Here is a 21,303-nt window from a genome sequence, read left to right on the forward strand (position 1 = left end):
AACTTAGAGAATCAAAATTTTAATATTTCACTACATATAATCTGCCTTTTAACATAATTTGAATCCCCAACAATAGAAGTAATCTTAATAGCTAAGTTGTCCAGACATTTCTTCTAAACAAAAGCAAACATCACGTCTCTTTGAAAATTATTGCAAGTGCTGGCTGACGTTAAAGGTACGGTAGCATTAAATTTGTTAATGAATATTATTGCAGTTGCAGTGCCGCAAGGCGTCGAACGATTGTTGGCACATTCTCGCATGACAACCAACAAAAGCGCACATCCACACATGACAGTCAAACAATGCCAAAAGAAATCATATTCAAAATAGACGGTGCCAGGAACGAGACAGATGCGTTGGCACAAAGAAAGATACTTTCAAATCTTTAACGGATACGGAAAAGTTTATGCCCATCCAGTGGATCCCACTGTCGAAAGCTACACATGAAAATGGACTCAATAATGCAAGTTAATGTGCGTCAAAGTCAAAATATTCGTTTCCTTGAGAGTACACACTTACTTAAATTAACAAGTTTAATTTTATTTTCCCATTCTATAATTTTTTATTCGTGGATTATTTGCTGAAAGAAAGATTATTGAAGTTATTGATGTAGTATGGCATTGTAATTTGAACTTATAAGATGGGTAAGTATTGTTTTTATTACCCAAATTATATACCAAAACGTAAAATTACTCATAGAAGACAAAGTTTTTTTGAAGTTCGATCGGAATCTCTTTTTCCTCTCGAACGGCTCAAGGAAACCCAGTTGTCATAATCATCCAAACACGCACGACAGCCTAACGAGTTGCTCTTTGCTTGAATGGACCCAAACGTCTCATCTCTGTCGGCTTTGTCGACATATCCATTGTTTTCCGTGTTGATTAGTCATTGGTTGATATTGTTAGATTGCGTCCCACTCGTGACCCTCGATTGGACAGATACAACAGTAACTTGGATTGTAAACAACCTATGCATCAAATACAACTTGCTCTTAAAACAATGGTTTTCAGACTCCTTTATAAATTGAAGAGATGAAAACTTGCACTCTTGTCCCACGCCGACTGGTGTTTCTGTTCATATGATTCATGGCTGCAAGCAAGGAATTTGAACCGAAAGTTCCCCACAACAAGACTGAGGCGGTTTTATTTTCTTGGCAAATCTTTAGCGATTTCTTGCTTCCATTCTTTTTCTTTTCGCTTTGCTTTGCTCTCAACCCTTTTTGCTATGTGAATGCCTATTGAAAGATGGTGGGAAAAAGGATCAGGAAGAAGTGCAACGATTCGGATCAGTGCAAGCAAAGAACTGAAAGCATAATGAACCTCACGGAGCTTGAACCAATATCCTGGAGACCTTAAACTGTAAATATGACTTTACCAGGAAGATGGTCATTGTATTCAGCTTGAATCAAAGGTTTCGGTCCAGTGATTTGGGTTTTAAGGTCTCCGAGATACGCGTTTGCGTTTCATGTGGTTCATTTCTGCTGTCAGCTCTGCTTGCACTGCTCTCCAACCTTTCACTTCGTCCTTATCCTTTTTCTTCTTGTCATTAAATGGTATTGATACTGGAACAAGAACTGAAGGAAGATTCATTAGAAACGAAATTAAGCAAGAAAATCCTGTCCAAGGATTTGCCAGAAACTGCCTCCCTTTTGCTTTAAAGTTTCTGTCTTCGGAACTTTCGGTTCACTTTCCTTTCATGCAAACATGAACGAATCTCTCTCTCGTGTGCTGCAAATTCCAAACAGAAAAACGTTTTACTGTAAGAATCTATATAATATTGTTGATCAAATTCTTGGTTCTTTTTTCCTTTCACTATTTTTATTGTTTATACGTATTGTCTTCTATTCGGCATGAAGATTAGTACTGTGAGTTCATAGTCCGTTCCTCTCTGGAATCCACTTATGGCGTTTTTAAGTGATGAACATTAATTCCAAGGATAGATCATACTATTCGGCATGAACTGGACATGTGACTGTGATGATCATCTTGAACAAGGGGACAGCAATGTCCATTGATATCTGGAAACTTCGCCTTTGGGATTGATCTCATTTGTGGGAAGTTTTGGTAAATGGATGGGAAAGGGTTCCTCTGTTTCTGCAGAAAGCAGGGCAAATGCTTCGGCTGTACTCTTCTCCTTTTCTTTGAAGAACAATAAGAACTATTTTGAGCCGTAAAAAGAAAAGGGAAAGAGAAATGAGAAGTGAAAATTTTACAAAAAGTCTTATAATACTTTAGACTCAATCACAAATGCATTTATTTCAATAATTAAATAGTTAAGTTTGAATTTCTTTCTCAAAATATTATATTTAATAAAAAAATCTACTAAAATAGTGTTAAATGTCTACAGTAGGGAAGAGAATATAGGACAAAAGTGAAATATGTGATTTTTTATTTGTTTTTTAATCTATCATGAATTTGCTATTGATTTAATAAGTGAGTTAACTTGTGCCTATCTATAGGCACTTGTTAAACTTAGTTCAAATTCTATTTTAAAAAATAATTTTTTGATTTAATGTTTTATTCTCACCAAATTTATGAAAGATATAATAAATTAATTTCGAAGTCTTTCTTACTCTAGGAAGAAGAGAATGTTAAGTATATAAAGGAGGGATGTTTTTTTCAAAATATAATAAAAATAAAAATACAAAAAAAAATATATATATATATATATATCTCTCTCTCTCTAACTACAGTATTCCTTTTTATACCATCTCACTCTTCATTAATTGAATTGTATGGTTAGGGATCTTGGAAATGGTCCTCTCGACATTTAAATGTTAGTATAAATTACTTTTTAATAAATTTGTTTTGATTTGAAGTTATTTTTTATAAAATTATAAAAAATTTAATGGATTCATTAATATTATTAATTATATGAAATTCTAATTCCTTTCAATGTAGGTCTGCCTATGAAAATGGGGGAAGAATTTAACAAAATGAACATTTAACAAATCATTCTTTGATAAAATAGAGACCTACACTAGCTTATGGTAGTGTCAAAGTTGAATATAATCTTTCATCAAAAAAGGATAATTTCTTCAACACTTCGTTTGAAATTATTAACTAGGCTTGTGAGTCTTATTTATGTCCTATTGACAATTAATTGAATTAGATAATTAAAGACACAAGTAAAAATTAAAACCATTATCAAATAATCATTGAAAAATAAGTAGAACATACCTAAAACAAAAGACATAATATGTTTTAAAAAGTTCATGAATTATTCAAAAAATTTAAATAAGTTTTTATTCTTTTATAGTGCTCAATTAAGTGCTTTTGTACTTCTATTTTGTACCAAATAAGCTTTTATTACTAATGATTAAGTAATTGTCATTAATTAAAATATCATTTGTTATTTTTATATTTACATGGTACTAACGTATAGTATATATCACATTATCATCAACTATGATAAGTCAGTATATCACGTCAGTACCATATGGTACAAAATAATAAGTGACGGTTTGAATAATAACAAATAATCAATCATTACTGTTAATCATTAAAAAATTTATATGACTCAAAAATTTATTTAAATATTTTTAAATAATATAAAAATTTTGTTTAAGTATTATGAAAAAAAATTAAATAATTATTATGTGTTAGCATAGCAAACTCAAATAAATAAACAATCCTTACAGATAAGGTTATTAATAATTTGATTTAATGTAATAAAAGAATAAAAATACCCAAAATTCTCATTGGCTTATATAATAAGAAATTAGCAATCTCTAAAACAAACTTTAATTTCCTATATGCATTAGTGAAATTACCAAACTTGTTCTTGCCTGACATAGTGAGTTAGCATGGAAATAAAAGCTAGCTCCTGACTATGCTTTTAAGGTTAATAACCAAATTTTAAACATTGAAACTTTAAACTTAAGTTTGAGAGAACAACTTAGTATTATTATTTGATAATTCAAAAACTAAGCCTAAGGGTCTTATTTATAATATTATAAGCCAAAGTTTTAACAAAACTCTACTTCTAGTTGTCTAATACAACTAAAATAGTTAACAAGATACTTAAATAAAATAAATGTTTTATTTCTAATTAGAACATGACTATCCTAAAGTCCTAATAGAAGTGAATTAAATAAAAAAAATTTTATTATACCTATAATTCCTATGTAAGACTCCTAACTAAATAAGAAAAATATTAAAATTATGAATATGCCAATTTATAACTTTTGGGCTTTTGTTTTGGTTTTTAACACTGGGCCTGCTCTAAGATATTGTTTGCTAGACGTTCTACGTTAGTCCCTTCCTCTTGAGAAAAACTCGGCCTTAAGTTAACTTGTATATCTCGATACAAAGGTTCATTTAATAAATGAAATGGGTAAATATCCACCAGGTTAAATGTTTTGGAAATTCCCATTGTGTCTGGTGGATCCACAACATATGCATTGTCATTGATCTTCTTCAAAATCTGGTATGGTTTGTACTTCTTAGGCTATAACTTACTATAAGTCCCTATTGGAAACCTTTCTTTTCATAAAAACACCATCACCTGATCTCTCACTTCAAAAATCTACTTTCTGCAGCGTAGATCTGCAGCTTTCTTGTTCTTGGTATTAGCTTGCTCTAATTTCTATTTCACCTCTTCTTGAACATCTTGTAGCTGATTAGCCATATTTTCAAAAGTTACATTAAATCCAGGAACTTTAGGCAACTCAACTAAGTCAAGAGCATGTTGTGGTGACTTTGTGTACACAATAGAAAATGGATATTTTCTTGTGGCAAACTCTACTTGTGCCAATGTGAAGTCCCATTGCTTCAGTTTATCACCACAAGTACTGTGAATTAGATTGCCAAGGGTTTTGTTCACTGATTCAGTTTGGCTATCGGTTTGTGGATGAGCTGTGCTACTAGAATTCAAGGATGAATCAAACATCTTCCATAAAGTCCTCCAAAAATGACCAAGAAACTTGCTATCTCAATTTAAAGTGATGGTTTTCGGCACACCATGTAGACGAACAACCTCCTTGAAAAATAATTTGGCTATTCCACTTGTATTTGAAGTCTTCTTGTAAGGGATAAAGTGGGCCATTTTAGAAAACCTATCCACAATAACAAAAACAGAATCCATGCCCTTTTGCGTTCGAGGCAAACCAAGCACAAAATCCATAGATAAATCCTCCTAAATATTTTTTGGAACATGTAAAAGCATATACAAACCAGTATTTTGGGACTATTCCTTTTCGGTTTGGCATATGTAACATCACTGCACAAATCTTGTCAATTCCCTTCTTAGACGTGGCCAGTAATATCTTTTCCAACAACAATAATCATTTTATCACAACCTAAATGACCAACAAGACCTCCACTATACAAGTCTCTAATAAACTTTTCTCTCAATGAAGATCTATGAGTGCAAAGCTGGTTGCCTCGCATTAAGAAACTATCATGAACGTAAAAACCCCAATAGGTTGATTTGTGATACACTTTTCCCATGTATCATGAAAATCCTCATCTATATGATATAATCCTTGATTGTATCAAAACCCACAACTTCTTGTCTCATTATCACTAGTAGATCTACAAGTCTACTCAATGCATTTGCTACTTTATTCTGTACTCCAACCTTGTACTTTAACTTGAACGAAAACTTCTGCAAAAACTGAAACCACCTAGCATATATGTCTTTACTTATCTATTTCTAACTATTAAAGTACTTTAATGCCTCATGATTTGAGTACAAAACAAATTCTCGCCCAACCAAGTAATGTTTCTAATTCTTCAAAGCACACACAATATAATAAAATTCTTTGTCATATGTGGTCCACTTGTGCCTTGCATCACCGAGCTTTCCATTGAAATAAGTTATTAGTTTTTCCTTTTGTGAAAGAACAGCAACTATTCCCACACCATTAGCATCACATTCAACTTTAAATAATGTATCAAAATCTAGTAATGTTAAAACAAAAGCAATACGTAACCTTTCCTTTAGCACAACAAAATTGGTTGCAACTTCTTCTCCCCACTAGAACTTCCCTTTCTTTAGACATTCTGTAATAGGTGTTGCAATATTACTGAAATTTCTGATAAAACGCCTATAACATGTTGCCAACCTATGAAAACTTTTGACTTTTGTTATTGTTTTTGTGATAAGCCATTCTCTAATAGCTTGAATTTTCTCTTCATCCACTTGAATTCCATCTACACTAACGACATAACCTAGGAATAATAACTTATTTGTGATAAAGCTACACTTCTTCATATTCACATACAACTTATTTTTCTGTAAAACCATTAACACTTCACACAAGTGCAAATGGTGCTCCTCTTTTAATCTACTATAAATCAGGATATCATCAAAATAAACCACCACGAACTTTCCAATAAAAGGTTTCTGTACTTGATTCATCAATGGCATAAAGGTACTAGGCATGTTGGTCAACCTGAATGGCATCACGAGCCACTCATATAACCTTTCCTTTGTCTTAAAAGTTGTTTTCCACTCATCCCTAAGTTTAATTTGAATATGATTGTATCCACTACGAAGATCAATTTTTGTGAACACCTTAGCCCCTTGCAACCTATCAAGTATGACATCTAGCCTAGGAATTGGGAACTTGTATCCAATAGTAATTTTATTGATGGCTTAGCTATCCACACACATCCTCCAATTCTTATCTTTTTTGGGGGTTAATAAGGCAGGAACTGCACATGGACTCATACTCTCTTAGATATATCCTTTACGTAATAATTCCTCCACTTTCTCCTTAAAAATCTCATTCTCCTTTGGGCTCATCTTGTAATGAGGCAAGTTTAGGAAACTAGAACCATCAAGTTAATTTGGTGTTGAATATCTCTTATTGGTGGTAAACCATCAGGTAAATCTTTTAGCATTACCTCACTGAATTCTGCTAGTAATAGTTTGACTGCTTCTGGATGCTTTAATATTTTATGATCCTTTTCAATTGACAACACCCGTTTCATAATCAGAGCGTGCACCTCTTTTGACTTTTTAAAAGTAGTCTTTATCTCATTCTCCAAATAAGTAAGGGTAAAGAAAGTACGCCTCTCCGCTTTAGAAGCTTTGGTTTTGGCACTTCCTTTCATTGGCAGTAAAGTAAACTTTATGCCATCTTTTTTCCAATTTATAGGTGTTTTCTCTTCCATCATGTTGCGATATATCATCAAACTGCCAAGGTCTACCAAATAATAGGTGACAAGCATCCTTATCCATAATATCAAAATATACCTCATCCCTATATTTACCAATAGAAAAAGGCACCTTACATCATTCTGTGAATCTTTTCTACTATCTTAATCTAGCCAATAGTGCATGGATTAGGGTGTTTCTCTACTTTACATCCCAAACTTTTCACAGCATCCTTACCAATAATATTTTTACAATTACCACTATCAATAATCATGTCAAATAAACTTTTAGTGATGGTGCACTTGGGTCGAAATAATTGATGTCGTTGTATATTATCCTCTTGTTTTGGAGACAACATCATGATTCTAACCACATAGTTCTAGCCATCATCATCATCCTCATACACGTCATTATTCCCATATGGACCATAACAAATCTCATCATCATCTTCTTCTCGTTCCACCACATAGACTGCTTTCTTGAGAGGATAGTCACTAGATCAATGACCAAGTTGATTACATTTGAAACACTTCCCTGGATTTGATTTAGCGTAAGGATTTGCAACTTTGTGCCCTTCTTTGCATTTGTCACTTTCTATTTTCTAGCTGCCTTCTCTTCCTTGTACTAGTCATTGCATGCGAAACTATCATGAACTGGATTATTTTTGTCGTTGGATGCTCTATAGTTATCCCCATTGTAACTTTTGCAAGAATAATCAAGTTTGTTCTTTTTTTGCAATATTAATTCAGCCTTTAAGGTAATATTTCGTGCTTTCAATAAATTTCGTAATACTTGTACCCCTATCTTTTCTTTGATAACTGGCTTCAACCCTTCTAGATACTTGACAACCTGTTGCCCTTCAGTCTCCCTTAGGTCATTTTGCTAGTCTCATAAATACTACAGTATATTCAAGTATAGTTTTTTGACCTTGATGGCACCTTTGGTATTATTAGAATAAAATCTGCTGATAATCAGGAGGAAGAAAATCTTTCTATAACAACTACTTCATTCTATTCCAAGTTCTAATTGGTGCTTTCTCCTCACCATTCCTTATAGACTGTAATCTTAGCTACCATGCAGAAGCCCCACTTTTCAATCTACAAGCGATAGGTCTTACTTTTTTTCCTTTTGGAATTTTCATATATTCGAAAAATCTTTTAGTTTCTGCAATCCAATCTAAAAAATTTTCAATATTCAAACTCCCATTAAAGCAAGGAATATCTACCTTTAATTTGAAATCACGAGTATCTCTATCACTATAACTATTCCTTCTATATCTAGCATATCTTTCTACAACATAATCATCTTCCTCTTCTGAATCTTTCATGTAGACTTATTGTCTACGCCTGTTTGTTGGAACAGGTCTACTAACAGGTTGTCCGAAAGCTTCATCATCTCCGGTACGTGGCCTCTCGTCATTCCGGTTTCTGTTAGTATCTATGTTGGCTTCATTAGTTTTTGATGATAATAAAACATTCTAATTCATTTATGTCTGACTTTTCTACTTGAGTGTGTAGGACAAAAATGTATATTAAATAATTAGTTAATCATTCAAAAGTAAATATCAAAACTTATAAAAATAAGGAGCTACAATTGAGCAATGAAACAAAAAGCCTCTTAGTTGGATAATCAAGGGAGTTGGCTGGATAAAACTTAAAAGAGAAGTTGGCGGGTTCAAGTAAACTGTGAAATAGAGAACACTTAGTCGACTAAGAGATAGTGTTAGTTGACTAAGAGTTTACTGCCAGAAACTGAGTTCAGAGACAAAAATGACTTAATCGACTAAAAAGTTTTGTGAGTCGACTAAGAGCCTACTGCCAAAAACTGGGTTCAGAGACAAAGACGACTTAATCGACTAAGTAGCAATATTTGTTGACTAAGAGCATTTTGTATGAAAATTTGAATTGAATGCTAAAAGATAAATTAACAGCTAAAATTGTCTCCAAACTATTTTTAACGGTCAGAATCTATCTAACAACCATCAGAGTTAATTTTTCAAGTATAAAAAGCACTCTCAACATCTATGAAGAATTTTTGAAGGCTTACAAGATCAAAAAGAGCTCAAAAATTAGCAAAAACTCTCTACATACTTTCTACACTTCACTCTAATCTTTGTAATAGAGTTAAGCACTTCACTTTGTACCATTCAGATCAGGTTAGTGATTATAGGTACTTCTTTATTTCTTTTCTCCTTGATTACTTAGAGTGTGCGAGTCACTCTAAGGGGATTGATAAAGCTTGGGTTAGCTTGATTGAGTGTATAGGTTGTAACTCAACCTAGAAAAGTTAGTTTTGGGTTTTGGTTGATCCTGAGAAAAATCATTGTTAAAGGTTGTGGCTGAGCCTGTGAAAAGCCATTGTAAAAGCTTGGCGAAAGCTTGGAAATTTCACTATTTATAGTGATTTGGTTTGGAAAATCCTTAGTTGAACAATCAAGGTAGTGGATGTAGGTCCTTGACCAAACCACTATAAATCTTTGTGTATTGTCTTCCCTGTTTTATTTTTCATTTCATTCTTTGCTAGATCATTCCTTCATCTTGCATTTAATTTTTCTTCATTGAGGTTTAACTTGCCCCCAATTAGAGGTCAAATTTAGTAAAACGTAAAAAGTGCTATCCACTCCCCCTTTAGCACATTTATTTGGGACCAACAATCTACGCCTAGAGCATCAAGTCGATCTATAATTTTTTCAAAGCATTGTTCTAAACGTTGGAATCTGAGATCCATTCATTGCTCCAAAGCCCTCAATGCCACCCTTTGATCTTGCATTGTAGATTGTAAAGTCTCAATTCCCAGATCTTTGCCATGAGAACTACCACCTACCATAACTGGATCATTTGCCATTAGATTGGATGAGTTTTTCCTGCTTTGATATCAACTGACACAGCGAGTTAGCATGGAAATAAAGGCTAGCTCTTGACTATGCCTTTAAGGTTAATAACCAACTTTCAAATATTGAAACTTTAAACTCAAGTTTGAGAGAAGAACTTTGTAGTATTCAAAAACTAAACCTAAAGATCCTATTTATAATATTATAGGCCCAAGTCCTAACAAAACTCTACCTCTAGTTGTCTAGTATAACTAGAATAGTTAACAAGAGAATTAAATAAAATAAATACTTTATTCCTAATTAGAACATGACTATCCTAAAGTTTTAGTACAAGTAAATTAAATAAAAAAAATTCTATTATACCTATAATTCTTATATAAGACTCCTAACTAAATAAAAAAAATATTAAAATTATGAATACGTCCTTTTATGATTTTTGAGCTTTTGTTTTAGTTTTTGATACTCAGCGGATATTGTTTGCTAGATGTTCTACGTCATTACCAAAAATAAAATAAAAAAAGAATGTTAAGAGAAGAAGAGAATTAAGGCACGAAACTGCCTGCAGGTAACTCACGATACCGCCTCATTGTCGCAAGTTTTGGGCGGTTCATCGATCGTTAAACAGCGTCATTTCCCTTTTTTTGCTTCGCGCGATATGCCTCAGACTCAATCAGTGTGTATAAATTTTCCCTTCAGAAGGTCTTCCGTATAACCATCTCTAACCATAACAGATTCTCCTTCTGCTTATTGTTAATTTAAGGTACGATTCCTTTTATTGCAAGAAACATATGAATTTTGTTTCTGTTTTTATGTAAAATTTGGGTTTGGATATATCATATATGGAAAGTTTTGTGTCTGCTTTGATGATATTTTCTGTTTCGATTTCTCTAATTCTCCCAACACCAAGAAAACAAGCCATGGATTTGATCAACGTGCATTTCTTTATGGTACCACTAAAAGTATGCTTGAAATCTTCTGCAGGTTTTCTGTTTAGGGGCTTCTAATGATATATACGTTGACTTATGACAGGATCGAGTTTCAAGGGGGAAAGACAACAGAAAACAATGGATGGAAAGAGGCAAATTGATCAACCAAAAGTTACTAAAAGGAAGAAGGACCATGGGTTGAGGAAAGGGAAGCTTGATCTGGTAGTGAATTTACTTTTCAACTACTTCGCCTTATTTTGATCTGGTAAATTTTATTTTTGTTTTCAACTTTGTTTGTTATCCATGTCCGTGATAAAAGAAGAAGGAGAAGGAGAAAGTGAAATTCTTCGCAGGGTTGCTAGCAGAGGTGCGAGCAGTGCAAGCGGAGCTGATAGAAGCCATAGACAGCCTGCACGACCCAGCTGAAAGCGACCTGCACCTAAAATGTCAACAACTCAGAAGAGTCAACACTCAGGGTGCACTGCTGAATACTATGATGCGAAACTACATTGACAGGACGCTTGCTGTTTTATTGGCTAGTGAAGGCAAAGGCAATTGATAAGATCCGGAACCCTTGAATGGTTATTTGGAAGTACTTAATTACTTTTCAGTACATTATCCTTTAATAGACCTAAAATCACAGTTCCATGTGTTAGTTGTGGAAGTTATATCAATAAATAATACTTAAAAATGTATTGAAAAGTAATTGAGGTAAGTAGAAACTCAGTTACTCGCACAGGTCATCCGGGTTCTTGTCTTATTTTGGCAGTCTTTCTCTATTGATACTGAATGTTGAAGTTTCATATGTTTGCCAAGTGTTGTTATGATACATGTCATCATCGATTGAAAAGACTTATAAATAAAGTTCTTGTTTCTTTGGTTAAGATTATTGTTTATGCCTTTGTTTCAGCACTGGTGTTCTTATTTTGATTACTTTGTTCATCAATTGTTGATACCTGCCATTTTGGTTTTGCTTTGAACATTTGATATTCAATGTTATAAATTAGGATGTTGGTCAGATTGTGCTACTTTATTGTTACCTCATCTTTTATTTCCATGCTTAAGTTAATAAATAGTAGAGTAGTTCCTATTTATGTAAAGCATTTTCTAAAAGATAATATGCTTTTAACGTTTCTTTGCTCTTTCCTTTTGTCGTAATTATTATATTATGTGAAAACTACTCTGTTGAAAATCTTGTAAGAAAGAATAGTGTGAAGGTTTAAACTCTTTTGTTCTATTAAGGTTAACATTATTCTTCTGAAGGAAGTGAAGTTAGTAGAGCCTCTCCTACATTTGGTTTAAAATTATGAGAACTAATAAATGCTCTCAAAATGTTGTTGTTTTAAAGATGCCATATATGTCAATGTCAATAGGAGTTTATAAGTTTGTGCTTTGGTGTTTGCTTAAAGGCACACTGTTCTAAGATCTACACAATATGTATTTATAATTTATAGACTCTCGAGAAATTAATTTGTTAGAAATGGTCTCAAATAAGTTCTTAATTAGAAATCTCAATTCCGTATTTGAGATATTGTTGGACCTTGTTCATGGTTTTTACATAGAGTTATTGTGATTTGGATTGTCTGATAACATATTTCCTCTACGTTGCATAGTGAGATATTATCTTGCTGGTAATGTGTTAATGATTTGATCATATGTTTATTTATGAATTAAGGAAAGTGAGCATGTTTTAAAGTTTTCGGTTCATTATTGTTTTCATTGTTTTAGGTTTCCCTACTTTTTCTTTGTTTTGAGTGCATCATAAGAGCCTCTTGAAATATCTATGAGGTATTACTTAAGTTGAAAAAATCCAAGAGTTACCATAACATCAAATGGACATATTTGGTTTTCCTATATATTATTTTTATTTATGTGTTTTTAATTGTATATGCAATTTGATATTGTTATACCATAGTATTAAAAATGCTCAAACTATCCACAAAATCCTTGTGCTATAGTATTATCTTCAATTTGATTTCTCGACCTAAAAACTGCTTAATTTAGTCATTTTTTTAACATTGTGTGCAATTGGATCCTTATGAGTAGCTCCATCCAAATTGGCCATTAACTATGCCGATGTGCCATTGCCATGTCAAAGGATGCTGATGCAGCACTAATATGTCAAATAGAAAAAAATTTTGGAAAAAAATTTTGTCATGTCAGTTTTTCTATATATTGTCATGAGGATCAAATTACACAAAATAGTAGCACCCGAGTATTTAGTTCATTGATTGATGCAGTATCCCCTACCTAAAGAGTAGGGTTCGAATCCCCCCTCCTCCAATTATATTAAAAAAAATTACACAAAATAGTTGAGGACTTCTTATGTACTTTTATCATTTTTTGTTTGACATTATATATGGGAATGTTGGCCTTCACTAAAAGTTGAGATGGTGTATGAATTGTAAGGAAAGAAGAAAACTGTCACAACTTAAACCTGAGGGTCCGTGACTAGTGCACTAGTCCAACAGGTTAAGCCTGCGAGATGTTAAAATGCTTGTGATTGAGGTTGATGAAAAATATGAAATTTGCTTAAGGAATCATTAATCAAGCTACTACCCATATATGTGTATCATTAAGCATATTGAGTTTAATTTGTTGTTAGGAAAGTTTGTCGTAGTGGCGTGTCGGACGAGGTAACGAGTGACCAGCAAGAAGAGTTAGCTAGATACGCACTTGAATCAATAGCGACGTAGCGTCTCGCTATTGTAAGGTGAGTAGGGGGTGTCGATTTCTAAATTTTCATATTATTTATATATATTGGTAAACGATTACTTGGTGTGTTGGTTTACTTTAAATGTGATTTGTGGACAACATGAGCTGGTAGTTATCCTAGGTAATTATGGATGCTAAAGTGTTTAAAATTATTTTGACTATACGTATATGAGTTATATACGTAAAGGATTGTGAAAATCGAGAAACAAGCTTTTTAGTACAATTTATGTCAAAATGTGCCTTATTGATTGTGTGATGTGCATTCATGAATGAATTTCATACTCACCATGCTGATTTGACATCTAAACCTCATGCAAAAGGTTTTACATTGCAAAGTGTTACACAAAGGGGTTTTAGTGCGCTACCAGGATCGATATTTTGAAAATGATTGGAAATGATCCCTTGAAAACCTGATTTGGCTTTTAAGTGATTTTACTAAATTGGGAGATTTGAGAGTAGGCCGAATTTCACATCGGGATAGTGTGACCCTTATGCACAAGTGAGCTCTAGCTAGAGAACCCTTAGGTCACTGACAAGTTGTTAGACATGGTTGGGGCCATGGTTTGTGATATACATGGGAAGTCCATGGGTTGTTATATGTGGCTAGGACACAAGTGATATTCGTAGTTGCGACCGCTTGATTTCTCTGATGTTGGCCAACATTGTGGAGACTACCATCGCATGTGGGAATCTAATGGAGCAGTACTCTTGGATTGTTATTATGTGGAGGCGGGTCCACGGGTTGATATTTACAATAAAAACTTAAGACTGATATCTCTTTGGGTTTTCAAACATGACTTCTTTCGCATGGTGAGAAATACTAGTTTTTTCGTAGCTCCACTATTCGATTAAAAGCTTTTAGTGCTTTATCTATTGATTATGAATTAATGACGGTGTGTTTGATACCTCGGGGATAGGATGATTTATGAGCTCGAGTAAAAGCTTTAATAACATTTGATTTCATGGGAGCGTGTGTGCTTTTGTTAGTCCAATTTCAAGTAAAGGATATTAAATGATTTCGATGATAGAAATCTTTCACTCACACCGATTTTTAGACAATGATGGTTAAATGATTTCTTACATAAAAATCCTTGGTTTTATATGTAAGGCACAAATGTTCCATTTGCTTTTAAATGGTTTATATGTTCTTATATTTTATATATTCAAATCTTCTGCCTTGGCTTGTTTTCTATCTACGCCTTACTCACAAAGTTGATGATCACTGAGTTTGTGAGACTCACCCCCTTATCTTCCTTTTGCAGATAAGTAATAAGCTCAAGTGCATTGCTTAGCACCTCAAGATTTGCTGCAACATAGGTAATGGTATTTCATAGCACTTTATTCCGAGTTGCTCCACTGCTAGAGTTCAAGTCATTCTTAGATTGATATATTTGTAAATAGTGTCAATGTAAAAGCACAAGACTCTAATATATTCTCTCGATTATGGTGAATAATGGATAAGATGGCTTATTATGATTTAAATTCAATTCTTATTACAAAGAGGAATATGGTTCAAAGTAATTTTACAGATTGATGGCATAATGACTACGTTTCAATTAAGGCTTGTTCGGGACTTGGTGGGTTCTCCCGCGAGACTTGGATGCAGGTAACGATTGAGGAGAACGTCGTTACAATAACCCTACTCATAAGGTGATTTCAGAAATAGCCACCCATATAAAGTTATTTGTTTTTACCCAAAAATAAGCATAAATAGACCAAAATGCCCTTAAAAGCATCTTAGTAAATTAATCTCTTGATATCTCTCCCTTTCACCGTAAAGAAAATAAATTCTCAACTATGTCAGCTCCTTCAACTCCCTTAGCTCTCTAAACTGTTTCAACTCTGTCAACTCTCTATTGAGCACCATCGTCATCGAGCTATGGTCTATCTCTCGACATTTGGCTATATTGTTGTCGATAAATAGACCGTAGAGTTGAGATGACATTAAGGTATGTTATTGGGTTTATTGCTGCAACACAGTAATTTCTAAAACTTTTTGTGTAAATTAAAACATTGCCTAGAGTTGTTACACGGTATGTTGTAAGAAATATATTAAAACAAAAAAACTACTTGTTTTGGTACAGGGCTTGTGGTAAAATTTGCCTATACCGTAGGTGTAGTAAACATGACATTTAACAAAATCATTAAAACATAGCCCAAAGTTGTTACACACCATGTATCTTTAATGCACATGGCATGTAAAAAATATAATGAAATAAAATGTGTTAATACATGGCATGTAACATGTTGTAAACACGACGTGTAACATTTTTGAGCATGGCATGTAACATTTTTTTTAATATGGCGTGTAATAACATAACTGACAAATTTTACAACATGACATGTAATGTGTAAAATGACTAACAAATTTTTTGTTTTCAAAATTTCAGTGGCGTTCCAATTTTACGACTTGTGTTAAGACACGGTGGTCAATGGTGGATGGTATTTACAAGGGTGGTGAGTCACGAATGCAGGGGGTTATGACTGATTTGTCATTTACGGGCTTGATAAAGCTGGTTGAAGATGTTGTTAGGGTAAACTCATAAATTCATGAGATTGAGATACATGCATTGATCAATACATCCAGAGAGCTATCACGCCTAATTATCAAGGACAATGAGGATGTTGCATTAATTCCACTAGAACAGAGCAATGTTCCAGCAATGTATGTCACCATTAAAGAATGCCATACAATGTTATGTCACATGAAAAAGTTGTACAACATGGTAATCACCTTAATCAAAATGAGATTTACAATGCTTCACATATACCACAGCATTTGGTCCCTAACCCAAAATAATGGCGATTGACGTATGCATAAGAGTTTGTGTAGCCTGGTAGACACACGACATTCACAGAACATTTGGCTGCACAATTTTGATCAGCGTGTACATCAAACCAATTTCTTGCTTCTATCCAACAAATGCAACAATTGGGTGAAATGTAGAAGGTGTAATGTTATTTTCAAATGAGACTGTGACATTTGTGGGCAACAATGCGACGACACTAGAAGACAACATTACGATGCTGGAGAACAATACTACATCTAATGAGGGAAATGAGGATTTGTTCCCTATAAGTCAAGATAGATTTGATGACAATTCAGATGATGGGTTTGATGAATGGCATGATCACAGTTTAGATGATGACTGGCTTTATGATAGTGACATTCCAATTTGCAGTAATGTTGAAGGTGAAATGGAACCTGTTAGAGGTGTTGATGTAAGAGAAGTTCAATGTGATGACCCCATATACAATAACCCCATCACTGGTGAGAACGGGATTCGTTCCCTTTAGACGTTGCTTGATGACAGTTATCAAGAAAGGGGACATGTAGGGATATCTCGTATATGGCTAATTCTAGATGTAGAAAGGTTCTCCTTCTAAACAAATACCATCAAAGAGTCGACATGTGCTGATGATTGCTTATACAAAGGATGTAATGCATTCGACAGTTGCAATTGATGTGACACATTTAAAAGACAAGCTCAAGGGTGTTTTATTTGTTGCTGTATGCAATGATACGAATGAGTGCGTATATCCAGTTGTATTTGGCATAGGCCATGTTGAGGATGAAGAATTATGGACATGGTTTCTTAACAAGTTGCGTGATGTGGTTGGTTGTCCTAAAAACTTTATGTTCACTTCTGATCAGCATCTCAGCATTAAGAAAGTAATCCAAAATGCATAGCTAGAAATGCATCACGATTTATGTGGTTACCACTAGAAGAAAAACTTTAAAAATAAGTTTAAGGGTGATGATGTTTCTATGATTTTCACCCTTGCTCGAGACTGTTATAAGGTTTTCAATTTCAGTAGACATATGAACCAGCTCAAGCAGATTCACGCGAGAGCCCACTCTAACCTTATGAGAATAGGCCCTAAGTGATGGGCTTGTGCACAGTCACTGGTAAGGCAATGCTAACTCATGACATCCAACATTGCAGAATGTGTTAACTCATGCTTGAAGCATGCAGGACAAATGCCAATCACTATTTTAATCAAGTTCATCAAAGACATGTTCCAGCTTTGGTTCCATGACCGGTACGAAGACGCCATCAGGCTGACCATACCCCTCAACTCTTAGGCTGCTAAGCAATTAAGCAAACAATTCAATGATGCACATCATTTTGTAGTTAAACCTATCAATCGATTGGAGTTCGAAGTTAAAGATGAAAAGATGGACGAACTTGCAAACCTATCCAGGAAGAAGTGTTCATGTTGTAAGTTCTAAATAGATCTACTGCTATGCAGCCATGCCATTGTGACAATAAGGTCAATATATCTTTATTTCTTATTTGACCCTTAATTAACATACTATTTACATTCTGCTTAAACATTGAGTTTATTGTATTTTTTAGTAAATGCAAATGTGAAGCCGTTGAATTTTGCATTGACTACTAAAAGACAACCTATTTGGTGGAGGTTTATGCGGGGTGCATTTGCCTGGTAGGGCATCCCCTCTCATGTGAAACAAATCATCGTTTTGCCACCAGCTTGGGGAGCCGAAGCAGGAAGACCTGAGAGAAAAAGGATTCCAGTGACTAGTGAAGGCAGTCGACCACGGAGATGTTCACAATGCAAGAGGTACGGGTATAATAGATAGAATTGCCTATCCCCATTTGCAATTCCATCCATAAATCTGACACCATCCCCAAGTCAATCGACGCCTCCACAAGTGCGACAACCAAAATCAAGTTTAACTTGCAGACAAACCAATCACACACGCAACACCTGTCCAATATGAAGGGCAATGTCCAAGAATGCTGGTGTCTTATAGATGAAGACAATTTGTCGATCTAACTAAATGTGTGAGCCATTTCCAACATCATGTGGTGACAATATCCTTTTGTAGTTTCTTACATTTATTCACATTTTGTTTTTGTTAGTTAATAATGGATTGAGAAAATGTCATCATTGTATCCATGGGCGAACCCACAATGGAAGGAGTGGTGTAGATATATTATAAGTCTTTATTTTTTTTATTTATTTTGTAAATATATTATTTAATTATTTAAATTTTGTATTTAACTTTGATCAATGAATAGAAAATTGTCATATTGTTTGTTACTGAAACTGATAATTTGCTATGTAAGATCATATATTATTTAATTCAAATATTTTAATTTAATTTATGTCAATGAGTAGAATTTTTAACAATTTTTATAATTAATTTTATATAAGCAAGTCACTGAAAGATACTACACAAAAAAATTGATCTCAAAAGACTTATATTTCAAGCAACAATAACATTCTACTAAGTCAAATTATATTGTTACACACTCCAATTGTTAGTTCTCGTTTACATCTTGTAGTGACACGCCTTGTCATTGCAGTATTGTGGGTTGACACACCACGCTTGTTAGATGTCGTTAACATCTTGTGGTGATACGATCAGTCATTGTAGTATTATGGGGTTACATGCCACGCTTATTAGATGTCGTTGACATCTTGTGGTGACACACTGAGTCACTGCAGTATTATGCAGTGACACGCCACGCTTATTAGATGTTGTTGACATCTTGTTGTGACACATTGAGTCGTTGCAGTATTACGGGTGACACCCAATGCTCCAATTGTTAGATTTGGTAGGGCATCTTATGGTGACACACTAAGTCATTGCAGTATTCTGGGGTGACACGCCATGCTTGTTAGACATCGTTGATATCTTATGGTGACATGTTGAGTCATTGTAGTATTATGGGGTGACACGCCACACTCCAATTGTTAGATTTGGTAAGGCATCTTGTGGTGGCACGCTAAGTCATTGCAGTATTATGGTGACACGCCACACTTGTCAGTTGTCATTTACATCTTGTCATGACACGCCATCAATAAAAAACCCACATGTTGAACAGAAAACAGTATTTTTTTTTTAAACATCAACTTAGGGTTATCATAGGTACTGTGTTTGAATTGAAAAATTAATGTATAAAATGAATGAATATTATAATTAACATAATTGTATCTACAAAAAATATACATACAACTGTCAGTATGTTCACAGGTTTAGGGTTTCCTTTCACAACTATTGGTAAAAATTTGTAGAGTGTATTGGCAACGCATATTAGGAATCATATTATTCTTAACTTTGATATGTTCGAATTGCAAAATATCATCAATGTACCCTACAGTAAACATATCGCAGCTGACATTATCCTTCTGGTGATGCACTAGAGATTTTGGGAAACGAATTTCCAATGGCACTAGTGTGGAATCTCGTGTCTTGTGGTGCGTGTTGTTGGAATAACCAGATTGGTGGCAGATAATGGGCATCATCGTCAGAAGAGATGTCATTTGAGTCGTACGCACCCTATTATCCTTACTAGCTAAAGTTCTTACCAAGTCCGCCACCTTGATCATCCATTAAACCAAGTCGGTCTTCGCAACAACCCAGTGCCCACCCACATTGCAAGGCGCGAGGATGTAATCGACATCTTCGCATTTTTCCTATATGTCGGCCTATCGCCCTCCATATATATTCGCAACTTATCTAGAATTTGCATAGTTGACTGTTTAGCTTCATATTGATATGCGATGTAGAGCATACAAATTGTATCTTGTGAAATATGGAATTGTCAGCTTACATGTCTGCAATCCAAAACATTAGTATTTTTATAATTAAAAAATGTGCAAATAAACTTACGAAAAATGTTATATCAACCACGCATGCACGGGTATTGTACAACTTAAACTTCGACCCTGTTATTCGCTTACATAGCACGCTAAGGCATGCGTCAATTTGTTCACTTGTCCTTTCTTCTTGGGGATCCTCTAATGATGTAAAAATTTAAGCCCTTGATTCCCTAAGATCCTGATGTTACGCCTACACATGTAACAGAATGAATTTCAAAAGGGTTGGTGGATTAATATTTCATTCAAAAACAGTATTTCTAATGTTATTCATAAGTTTACCTACCATGCTTAGCTTTCTTGAAAGCTTTATACACTTCCACCATTGAGTTCTTTAGATCCCGATGGCTCATGAATGGGTCAAGTACGAGCTTGCCAAATATTTGGCCATTGTGACCCGTGCTCGCTCAGTTGGGTCAAAAATGAGTGTTGTACAATGATGGACATCAGATGGCTCTGATATAACAATCATGATGTGTTGGCTTCAAGAGTGCTATGCGGGACATGGTCCCCTTCAACTTCAACTGTTGCAATGTGACCATCCTTTCCCGCTATCAGTTAAAATTTTGCTATGTAAGTATACGTATCGAACAGATAGTATATTAGTAAGCAGAGTATCGATCCCACAGGGAATTGATCTAAATTTTACTAAGTACTAAAATTAGAACAACTGAGTTTTATTCAAATAATTAAAATCTGAATTCTAATTGAACTAAAAACTACTCAACTAAAACTAATTTAATTAAAAAAATTTAAGTAACAAGATAATTGGGCAAATAGCAAATCAAACAAGCCTAGGATTACAATATCCCTCACACTTCATCTAAATCTTACCTCTCTTCCTTAACTTATTTCAATGGGTTGAATTGCTGACCTAGAGTCCTAAATTACTTATAAGGGTCTCCCGACTCATCTTATAAAAATTTCTATTTTAACCAAAACACTATATCTCTATGTGAATTGAAATTAAAACAAACTCATTAAGTTCAGGCTCTAATCTGGCTACATATGGCCTATAGGTATATCCCTATCCTATGCGTAAATCAAGTAATATGATCGTATGCTATCTCAATTTTAGTATACACTAAATTCCCT

The 21,303-nt window shown here is 34.1% G+C and overlaps 2 long non-coding RNA genes across 3 annotated transcripts; both read left to right on the forward strand.

Moving 5' to 3' along the window:
* The first annotated feature begins 10,355 nt into the window (after positions 1–10,355).
* Positions 10,356–11,082, forward strand: LOC110427577 (uncharacterized). Its single transcript, XR_016352083.1, has 2 exons — positions 10,356–10,694; positions 10,964–11,082. It is a non-coding gene; the product is annotated as an uncharacterized LOC110427577 (long non-coding RNA).
* A 1,578-nt stretch (positions 11,083–12,660) lies between these two features.
* LOC110427591 (uncharacterized) lies at positions 12,661–16,303 on the forward strand. Of its 2 annotated transcripts, none has more exons than XR_002446291.1 (3): positions 12,661–13,573; positions 14,838–15,524; positions 15,966–16,303. It is a non-coding gene; the product is annotated as an uncharacterized LOC110427591 (long non-coding RNA). The 2 variants fall into 2 exon arrangements; XR_002446292.1 differs by having other exon boundaries at positions 14,838–15,225.
* Positions 16,304–21,303: the final 5,000 nt, after the last annotated feature.

Source organism: Theobroma umbraticum, unplaced genomic scaffold (genome assembly GCF_002168275.2).
Source record: "Theobroma umbraticum cultivar Fairchild unplaced genomic scaffold, ASM216827v3 scaffold_106.0, whole genome shotgun sequence".
Taxonomy (NCBI): domain Eukaryota; kingdom Viridiplantae; phylum Streptophyta; class Magnoliopsida; order Malvales; family Malvaceae; genus Theobroma; species Theobroma umbraticum.